This window comes from Eptesicus fuscus, chromosome 6, assembly GCF_027574615.1.
Source record: "Eptesicus fuscus isolate TK198812 chromosome 6, DD_ASM_mEF_20220401, whole genome shotgun sequence".
NCBI lineage: Eukaryota > Metazoa > Chordata > Mammalia > Chiroptera > Vespertilionidae > Eptesicus > Eptesicus fuscus.
Genome location: NC_072478.1, coordinates 101,600,153 through 101,610,145, shown reverse-complemented (window position 1 = coordinate 101,610,145; position 9,993 = coordinate 101,600,153). Strand labels below are relative to the sequence as shown.

Sequence of the window (9,993 nt, the reverse complement as noted above, 5' to 3'; positions counted from 1 at the left end):
TCCAGGGCCCACCTTAAGCCACCATGCTTCTCAGCCTAGGGCATGAGACCACCTGGAAAATAGGTGGGATCTGGTTTGAACTTTAAGATTCCACAGTTGATTTCCCTGCAACATTTAAGATCATGAGATCCAGCAACCTGTCTGTTTCATCTGACCAGTAACATAAATAAGACTAAGGTAAAACACAACACTGGTTCTTACCCATTCATCCCTGCAATAGCTTTGTAGATAGGTTCTTAAATATAGTAATCTACATAATCTCCTTTCCTGGTGACCAGGCCATGATCACCTGATTGAATAAGCAGCAGGATGAGGGATATATATTTTTTTCCACTTTAGTATTAAAGACCTCTCCTTCCCAAAGTCTGAATTCTTTTAAAGTCTGGCTCATTCTTTTGACAAGACCCCTATACATGTGGGTCCAGTCAAACTTGCATGGCTGAACAAACTACTAACATAATATAATTAAGTAATTGCTACATACTTTGGGGGATGAGGGTGAGTTCTCATTAAATTCTCTACCAGACTGTGCTCGGATGGATGCTGCTTAGAAAAGGGATCCTAAAGCTCAACATGGCATTCAATGAAGAAGGCATGTCATACCCCCCTTTGCTCAAGATCAGGTGTCTGAGTTAAGAGTCTGCGGAGTATAGCATCCTGTGTGAACATGGGATGAACGTACCCCCACTGCAAATTGAGACGAATTGAGCAAACCACTCCGACAGTTGCACCTGCTCCTGCCACAGTGCTGCAGTGTGCAAGCTCTTTCAGTGAGAGTGAGAGGGAAATTTGGCAAGGAACCACAGCTTGCACTATTTAAGTCTTGGAATGTCATTCAAGATGTTCTTGTTCTGTTTCTAGAGTAATGTTTAAACCCACAAAGTGAGACCAGCATCCATAACGTTAAGTGGGAATTAAGATGAATACACTTGTCGTACGGAGGAAGCCACATTTCAATAAGATATGCTATCACTGGCTGAAAGCCACAGATCTTCCTGTATCCACACAATCAACTCTCAGTTGGCCCCAACAATGGAAAAGAACAGCATCGAGGATAATCCAATAAAGCAAAATCATGTGGGATCTCTTATGTAATTTTACCCTGTAGTAGAGCTTCCATCTTAATTCGCTTTGCTTACACTAATTTTCAAGTTAATTTATAATCTTGGGCAGCATGAATATAATCCTGTTTCGGGAATTAAGAGACCCAGGCAACAGAATAGCCTAGTCCACTATCCTTTAACAAATGGCTTAAAATTTCAGGGCCTGTTTGTTCATTCTCAAATGGAGATATAAACACCTACTCGACCCACTTTATAAGCTCTGTGCATGGTCCAACATCAAATGAGCAGAATGACCCAGAGCTGAGGTGGCTTATTTGCCAAACTTAGCCCAGAATGACGAAGAGGTGTTTAAGGTCATTCTCTCAGAGTAGAACCCAACCCTTGGGTAATTAAAAAGCGCACGTTTTTATATACTTAGGTTGAGTTGGAGATACCAGATAAACCCTCAACTGAAAAATGAAATTGGGGTAGGAAATGTTGACGTTTCTAAAAATACAACCAAATGAGATTGCAATGAATCTATACCAAAGCACAACACAGCATTGCTGGGGCCACCAACCTGAAACTGGGAAGGAGGTCTCTTCTGGAAATTGAACATTTAAAATCATTATGAGGGAAAGGGATTCAGTAAAACACCTTCCTGCTAATAAAAATGATCATCTCTGTTTAAAAAAACACACCCACACATATACATAGACCAAAACTCTATACCCATCTACTCATGTGAAAATCACCTCTTTGTAAAATATTATGTAACATCTACCACGATAATCTGCAAAAATGCTGTACTTGAGGTTGTATGGTTTTACAGAGAGAGATTAATTTAGCCAAAATTACTTTTATAAAATTGAAGGGGAAAAGACTGATACATCAACTTAGGTTGCTGGAGTTTATGTAGCTGCTTTCTCTGTAGTTAAAAAAAAAATGTGTACTCGCTATACTTGGAACTTAATACCAGCTCATCTGTAGAGCCCCTTCTTAAAAACAATGTATAATGTAAGTTTTTGTAAATTTCTAAACTGTTTTAAATGGGATATTATCTTTTGCAATAAACTTACATATTTTTTCTTAGGTTTTAAGACTCCATTACTAGCTTGGGTTGATTTAAACTTAAGAAGGGTGATCCCTGCTCAGGCGGCATGGCTCAGTGGCTGAGCATCAATCTATGAACCAGAAAGTCATGGTTAGATTGCCGGTCAGGGCACATGCCCAGGTTGTGGGCTTGGTCCCTGGCGTGGGGTGTGCAGGAGGCAGCCAATCAATGATTCTCTCTTATCATTGATGTTTCTCTCTCTATCTCCCTCTCCCTTCATCTCTGAAATCAATAAAAATATATTTTTTTAAAAAGAAGGATGATACCTCAATGGTCCTAATGATAGGGATAGTTTTCATTACAATCTCTTCTATATGTTTTCCAAGAAAACAAAGAACAGATTGAGAATTTAGGACCATAATGGTGACGCGCCACGTGTCCTGGGAGCAAGGGAGGCAGAGTGAATGAACAGAACAGTTCCCAGCTCATTTGGATGAACACACATTCATGTTTTTATCATTATTATACCCATATACCAGGCCTATAATTTATTCAATATTCTTCTTTATTTTTCCTATAATTTTCTTCCTTAAAAGGCAACTTTATAACACCACCACAAGGAAACCCAATTGTGTTCCAAATATAGAAGATGAAATAAAAATAATTTTATTAAATTCTTATTAGAGACTGTTGAGTGCTGAAAGTGCTAAGCCTGAGACCAGCTCTCTTTGTTAAGGGAGTTAGCAAACCTTCAACATGCGCTAAAGCCACTTGGACACCAAACGTTTTCTACTTGATTGATCGGGATGTTCGAGAGAATTGAAAAGAAAAAAACCTTTCCCATCATGTTATTAAATCTCCCCCACCCCACCCCCAAACCATCTAAAACCAGCTTATTTACCAATTTGTGGGGTGGGGGACTGGACATAGAGTCAGAAGTCTTGACACATGGGTTTGATATTTTGCTACCTTCTTTTTGCCAGGTGACCTTGGGAAAGTTAACCTCAGTCCTCAGTCAGCCTCTGATTCCTATAAAACTGAACATAATCCTTGCCTTACAAGGGTGTCTGAAAACTAAGTAGGTGAAAGCCCTGAGCACAATGGAGGGCCCACAACCAGTGCTCAATAAGTGTGTATTCACTCATTTGCTGATTGAAGTACATTGAGAGAGAGGATGGAAGATGGCTTCATGGGGCTGCAGTGGGTTTTCAGAAACAGGCTTAAGATTTTCTCCAGGCAAATAGTGGTGGTGATCAGGGAATGAACTCTTCCGCCTGAGAAAGACCAGAAACCATGGCAATGAACATTACTTAACAAAGTCCTCAGTGATCCAGGAGATGCAGGCAGATCAGCCCAGCACAGCACTCTGAGGAATCGGATGTCCTGGAGGTGAAAGGTACCGTGGGTGTTGGGACCCTGCCATTTCAAGCTTCTGGCGATTAAGTGAGGCCAGTTGACTGGTCCCAGGACTCGCAGCAATCACGTGGGGAAGTGAGTGTTGGAAGCAATGTGGTTGGTGGGTGGAACACATAAGAGTCTACCAGACACCAGCTCCCAGGGCAGCTTCAGGAACCACTGACACTAGACTTGAGAGCCTTTGCTATCTGCTTTCCAGTCACACTGAGTCACCTTGAGCTCCTCAGGCCTAGCATGCAACACTCCCTCGAGGATCTGTGTGCACTTGTCCTTCTGCCTGGGACAATCCCCACCATGCCACCCTCCCCGCCAAGTTCCAGCAGAGTGAGCTTCCCAGCAAGGCCTTCCATGCTACCACCACCACTGCCCACACCACACCCAATGCCCCTCTTACACGGTCACCTGGCACCAAGGACCTTCTATCGAAGCCATTGGCTCAGTTGTCCTTGTACTTATATGTGCATCATCCTTTGATGAATGTCTTTTTCCCTCATATGTATATATAAAAGGCTAATATGCAAAGTGTCCCCTCCCGAGTTCAACCGGGATAATGGGAGTTGGATTGCTCACTATGATGTGTGCTGACCACCAGGGAGCGACATGGAACATGGAGGGTGACCAGCGGTGGCAGCAGGGTGCTGAGGAAGCAAGGGAAGGAGGAGGCGGGGAGGCAGGGAGAAGGGGGGTGGAACCGTGCAGGTGGCAAGGGAAGGAAAAAGTGGGGAGGTGGGGAGCGAGGAACCTCATCGGCCCTGATCGCTGGCCAGGCCTAGGGACCCTACCCATGCTCAATTTTCGTGCACTGGGCCTCTAGTTTGCCTATAACCTCCCTAAGACAGGAATCCTGCCTATTTTTGCTCACCTTTGTATCTTCAGCACCTGTGCAATGGGATGCAAATATCTGTTGCAGGAATAAATTAGGGAATGGATTGGATCCAGTGGTGAGACATGAAGAAAAGATTCCCAGAGGGTTTCCTCGTCTCTCAGTCTGGCACAGGGATGGACCCATTGGTGCACACGGGCTCCTCCTGTGCTCCCAGGAGCACCCAGCCTCCCACTGATTCGGACCTTTAGCAGCTAATGTGCCAGGGCTCCTGATTCCCCTGTGGTCCGCATGGTATTCAGGACCCAGACACCAAGCTACTGCTACCCTCGCTCTCTGCCAAGCCCCCAGCCCCTTTATCCAGAACACTGACAGCCCGGTTAACCTTGCTTCAGAACAAATTGCCATCATAATTAAATGCCAACTCGTTTTGCACATTTTACCAAGATACTGCCTTACTGTATGAAGGGGAAAATTGGTTTTGAAATTAAAGCAGATTGTTAACTATTTTTGCTGTAATGTTTCCATTAAAATGCCAGAATTTATTGCATGTGACCCAGTCCATTTCAGACAAATGCAATTTAAAGGAGACAGGGTCTGTCTCGCTGAAGCAGCATTTGGGACAGAGCATTCTGCCTTGGCTTAAACCACAACTAAAATCAAAAGACAATAAACATCACACCAAAGGATTATTTGCTCCAAAGCAAATAAAAGCTTTATTATCACAAATAGCTTTCACAAATTCTCAGGATCCATAGCTATCTTACATTAAATTTCACTCAAACGAAACCCGTACTTTTTTTTCCCTGGCAAAAGATCAATATATATGTTTTAAATCATCTGCTAAACACAGTGACCTCCTATTGGTACTTGGGCTAGTTTCCAGGGAGCACACGCGATGCTGTGATGCCCTAGTGATGCTGACAAATAAGCAGTCTTTCTCCTGAGCCAAATGGACTGAGTCACTTTAACTGTTGAAACCAGGAGTTGTTCACACAGCGTTTCCACCCGGCACACTAAGCTGCGGTCACCCAGTTCCGCAGGCACTAATCCCGAATGGGGTGGGAGGGGAAAGTTATGTGCTGTTGTCGTTGTTTTTGTTTGCTTATTTGTTTCAAGATTTAAGTAATATATATGCCTTCTGTAACTAGGGATCAAAGAGAGCAAAGCCAAAGTCACAGGAAGCAAAACCAAAGCCACTGACATTCACAAACTCAGCCCACTGACTTGTTGGGATTTCCTGAAACGGATCCCTCCCTCTTCACTCTAGGCACCCGCCAGCCCCAAGGAAATGTCTCAGATGACCCGCAGCCCACAATCACTTATTTCCCAATAAACAGGCATTGATTCCTGCTCTGTGTCGGGCAGGGAGACTACAGATGCTGCCCTTGCTCATTGTGGTCCATTAGGGGTGAGGGGGTCTGAAAATAAGCTCCTGTCCTTTTCTGACCTGCCCCCCTGGATGTCACGCCGCCTCCTCCTGACCGTCACAAGGCTGTCCTCAATTCTCTTGTGATGATTCTTTGTCCCAAAGTGTGGCTATTTCTAGTTTTCTCCCCCTTTCTCCACTGTACATCGTGTCCTGAGAGTAGGAACTGCTTTCCTTACCTTGTAAAGTCTTAAATCCAAAATTTTTTAATTGAAAGGAAATGCTTCATCACGAATTCTTGTCTGTCCCATGTGGCCCACTGCACTGACCTTCAAAGTCTACGTTCCCTTCTAGTTTTCCAGCTCCCGTGGACCCAGCCTCCTCCTGGCTGCCTTGGGATCTCTCTGAGACACACATCTGGCCATGCCATTCCCTGACTGTTTTTCTTACTCTCTACTCCACCACCATTCTAGAACATAAAATTCCTCCCACAGCAAACAAGGCTCCTTGGGGAATCAGACTCAACCCAGAGTGTACAGTCTAACTTCCTACTACTCCACTTTCTCCTGTACCCATCTCCTGCCGCTTTCCAAAATGTCAGAGGCTATTACATACCAGTGACTTAGCACATGCTGTTCCCTCTGCCTGGGATACTGTTCCATTACCTATCTACCATGGGAGATCATTTCCATTTTGGTGGGATATTTAATAGTAGCTGCATCACTACTAATTGTGATGTTTGTTTTTCTAAAAGCTCTGGTTTATTGACGTTACGACAGGCTAGCATTGAATGATTTGCTTCCATTATCTTATTTCCTCCTGAAAAAAAGTATCATGAGGTTGCTTAGGATTAATCCCATTTTCCAGACGAAAAACTGAGGCTTGGAGGGAGATACGTAACTGGTCAAAGTCTGCAAGCATGAGGTGGTGAGGGCTGAAGTCCTTTCAAGGTCTGCCAAATTTGGAAGCTTGGGCTCTTTGCTGCCATGCCAGACAGCGAGCTGCGATTTAAATGTCACCTCCTCTCTGTAACTTTTTCTGATCATCCCCTCCCCTGCCATGGGATTAGTCACTCCATCCTCTGAAAACTCACAGTGCTTTGTACAGGCTGTTGCTTTATTATCTGAGCATTTCTCCTGTCAATCTTTCACACTCACATCTACCAGGGAGCAGAGTCCTGGGGGACAGGAATTGTCACCTGCACCTCTCAGACCCCCCATGTGTTTATCACATTGCCTGAGATGCTGTAAATGCTTCATACAGGTTTGTTGAGGGAATTGGGAGAAAATTTGGAGATAAAATACCCAGGGTAGAGAGACAGACCACAACAAGAGTCCTCATTTCTGCCCCTGACTTTCTGCAAAATTTTAAACAAGTACTTCCCCCTCCTTCCTCCACCACTGCCTTTAAAGTGGAGCCATCTGGTGCCACAGGCTGTTAAAAGAAAAGGGAAATTATATACATGAAAGTGCTTGACTGTCGCATTAATTCCTATATTTTTTAAAATAGTGTTTAAGGTTGTTTTTTTCTTGTTTATAAAAGGAAAGCAAAATCATTTTAGAAAATGTGAAACTACAAAAATGTACAAACCATGTGTCCTTTAAGCAGAAGATGCCAATATAATTTTAGCCTCAGAACACGGTCCCTAGGCCTGACTTCTGAGAGATCCAGGGCCTCCACTGAGGGACCATATTCTTCCCTCCCCGACCTTCGGGGTCCCTGATGGCATCCTTGTTGTTGTTATACTCCTGTAATCCGTTCTCTGTATTTAAGTCATAGAACTTCCTCGTGCTATTAAAAAATAATCATGAATATTCAATGGCTGCACGAAGGCCTCACTGTGTGAGAGTGGTGTTAATCTAGAAAAAATGGGCTCTGAATTTGAAGGAGCAGGTGACAAAATCGATTCCTTTGAATCACTTAAGAAGGCCAGGGCCCCAGGCAGGGATGACATGGATGGAGACTTGTAGGGAGACCTGCTCCTTTGTAGTGTATCCCTGGGCTTCTCCAGGGGCACCTCCCATCCCTCAGAACATGGTCATGAGTCCCTCCCTCCAGTCTGCATTCAAGCTTTTGTAGTAGACATATGGTGGCTGACTCCATCTCAAGGGGGCTTTATTCACAGCTCAGCTGTGGCGACAGCTTGATAATACTTCCCAAGTTCAGAAGAGATCCTAAGTCGAGGCCATAAAATAGTTTGCGACCTGGTTCATCGCTCTTGCATCAAAGGAGAGAGAAGACTTGAACGCTGAAGGAGAATCACGACGGCTCCTATTTCCTGAGGGCCAGCTGAGCGTGAAGCCTGGGCTGCGAGCTTCCCACATGAGTTTTTATTCGATCCTCACATGGGTGGATGGGTAATAACCATTGGCCCCACTTCTCAGACGAGGGGACTGAGGAGCAGGGTTGTGAAGACACTTCCTTGCTGTAAAATGAGGCCTCCTCACTCCTCTTGGGAAAAGGAGGACCAGTTCCCAGCCAGTCAAAGCCTTTTCAATTCCAGATGCTGCGCCCCAACGCCATGGCCCCCAGAAAGCACCGCTGGGCATGAAAGGGAGCTGTGTCAATGCCCAGGCAGCAGACAGTCTAAAGTTCTAAAGCTTCTAAATTCTCCCAGGACAAGAAAAGGCTAGCCTCTCTTCCAGTGCCAGGAAACAGGACGGAAGATACCTTTAAAAACACACTTAAAAGGACCTGTCAGAATCAGATCTGTCCAGCTCCACTAACAGATGCCAAAAGGCACTGAGATGTTTGGAGGTAATTTCATTAGGATGATGACATACTGGCCAGGCATTTCCTAATACTCACTGTTCAACTCCCAAACTCAGTCTCTGACTCTCCCTCTCTGGGTGCTGACCCCAGGGGCCCTGGATGGCTTGTGGAAGCTCAGCTCAGGTACCAGCTTCTCCAGAGCCTGCGCTCACCTCCCCAGCACAACCTCAAGGCGTGAGCTGCTGAGCCACGTGTGACACATCAGGGCATCAGCGGCTTCAGAATGTGTGTTATCTCGGAGCACTCTCTCCTTGTGGCCAAGGTCTGCTCCATTGGAGGATGCAGCTGCTGTTTTAACACATTTTGGAACTTCTATCTCTTCTTACTTCCCTCATCTGGGGTTCATCATCTAACAGAAGAAAGGTTTGGAGAATGAAACTGGCCCTGATGTCCCAGCTCTCAAACACTGCCTAAAAGAATTATACCACACAGGGCTAGTAAAGTATTTGGGAATTTTATATTTAAAAGGTCCTTGAGGGAAAGCCTGACATGAAACAAATCTTTCCTCATCTTGTTTTCTAAGTCAGAATTCTTTTAAAGCTAGACATCAATTTGGACTTTCAATTAGTTTGTTCTTTCCACTAACTCACTCCCATAGCTACCTGCCCGGCTCAGGGCCAATGGACAGGACCCTCAAAGATAATGGGACACAGCCCCTTTCCTGAAGGACCTAAGTCTAGCATGGCACATAGACAGGCAGAGAGACAATCCCATTACAACATGGCAATGCTGTAATTGAAAAATGGACAAAGAACAATGGGGTCACAAGAAAAATGACCTTGAGAAATGAGAGGGGGTTTCACAGAGCAGGAGAGAAGGCAGAAAATGCTGCTCCCTCTTAGAATCTCCTAGTCCTTCCTCTCCACCTACTCAAATGTGTCATGGCTTCAAGAAGGAGACCCAGTCCCTTAAAGTCCACCTTGGTAACTGACTCCTGCCAACATGTGCTATGGGTCCCTTGGAAGTTGAGATACTAATCCATATTTTGCATATACCTTTTAGGCCAAGTACTCTTTGATACGCAAGTACCCAAATTCTTATTATAGCAAAGCTTTCCCCTCCCCCACCCCACCCCCCAGGACATAAGCACCATCCACATTTCCATATCAGTTAACAACCAGGCTCCCCCAAGCTCATTATGCCACCTTTTGGTTACCACCCAATTTCAGGTCTCCTATATAATGGTTTTTTTTTCCCCTTCTAAACCTGATCTCCCTCTAACACACACACACACACACACACACACACACACACACACACACACACACACACACTTGCATGGCTGAACAAACTACTAACTCTCTCTTTGGAATTTTCTCAAATTCATTTTATCTCAGGAAACCACTGCCCTATCAGGTATAGTGAAATGATTAAGATGTGAGTTTCACACGCTGCAGACCTGGGTTGGGACTCTAGCTGCCTCCTTCCCAGGCTTATGATGCTGGGCAACAGGCTTAAACTCTCTGATTGCTGTCTCTTCTTTGACAGGAGATTTTAATGATCGTCAACCTCCCAG

At 44.7% G+C, this 9,993-nt stretch overlaps 1 protein-coding gene across 1 annotated transcript in view; it reads right to left on the bottom strand.

The window, feature by feature from the left end:
• Positions 1–9,993, bottom strand: part of DOCK2 (dedicator of cytokinesis 2) — a 373,603-nt gene that overhangs the window by 187,350 nt on the left and 176,260 nt on the right. The window lies entirely within an intron of this gene.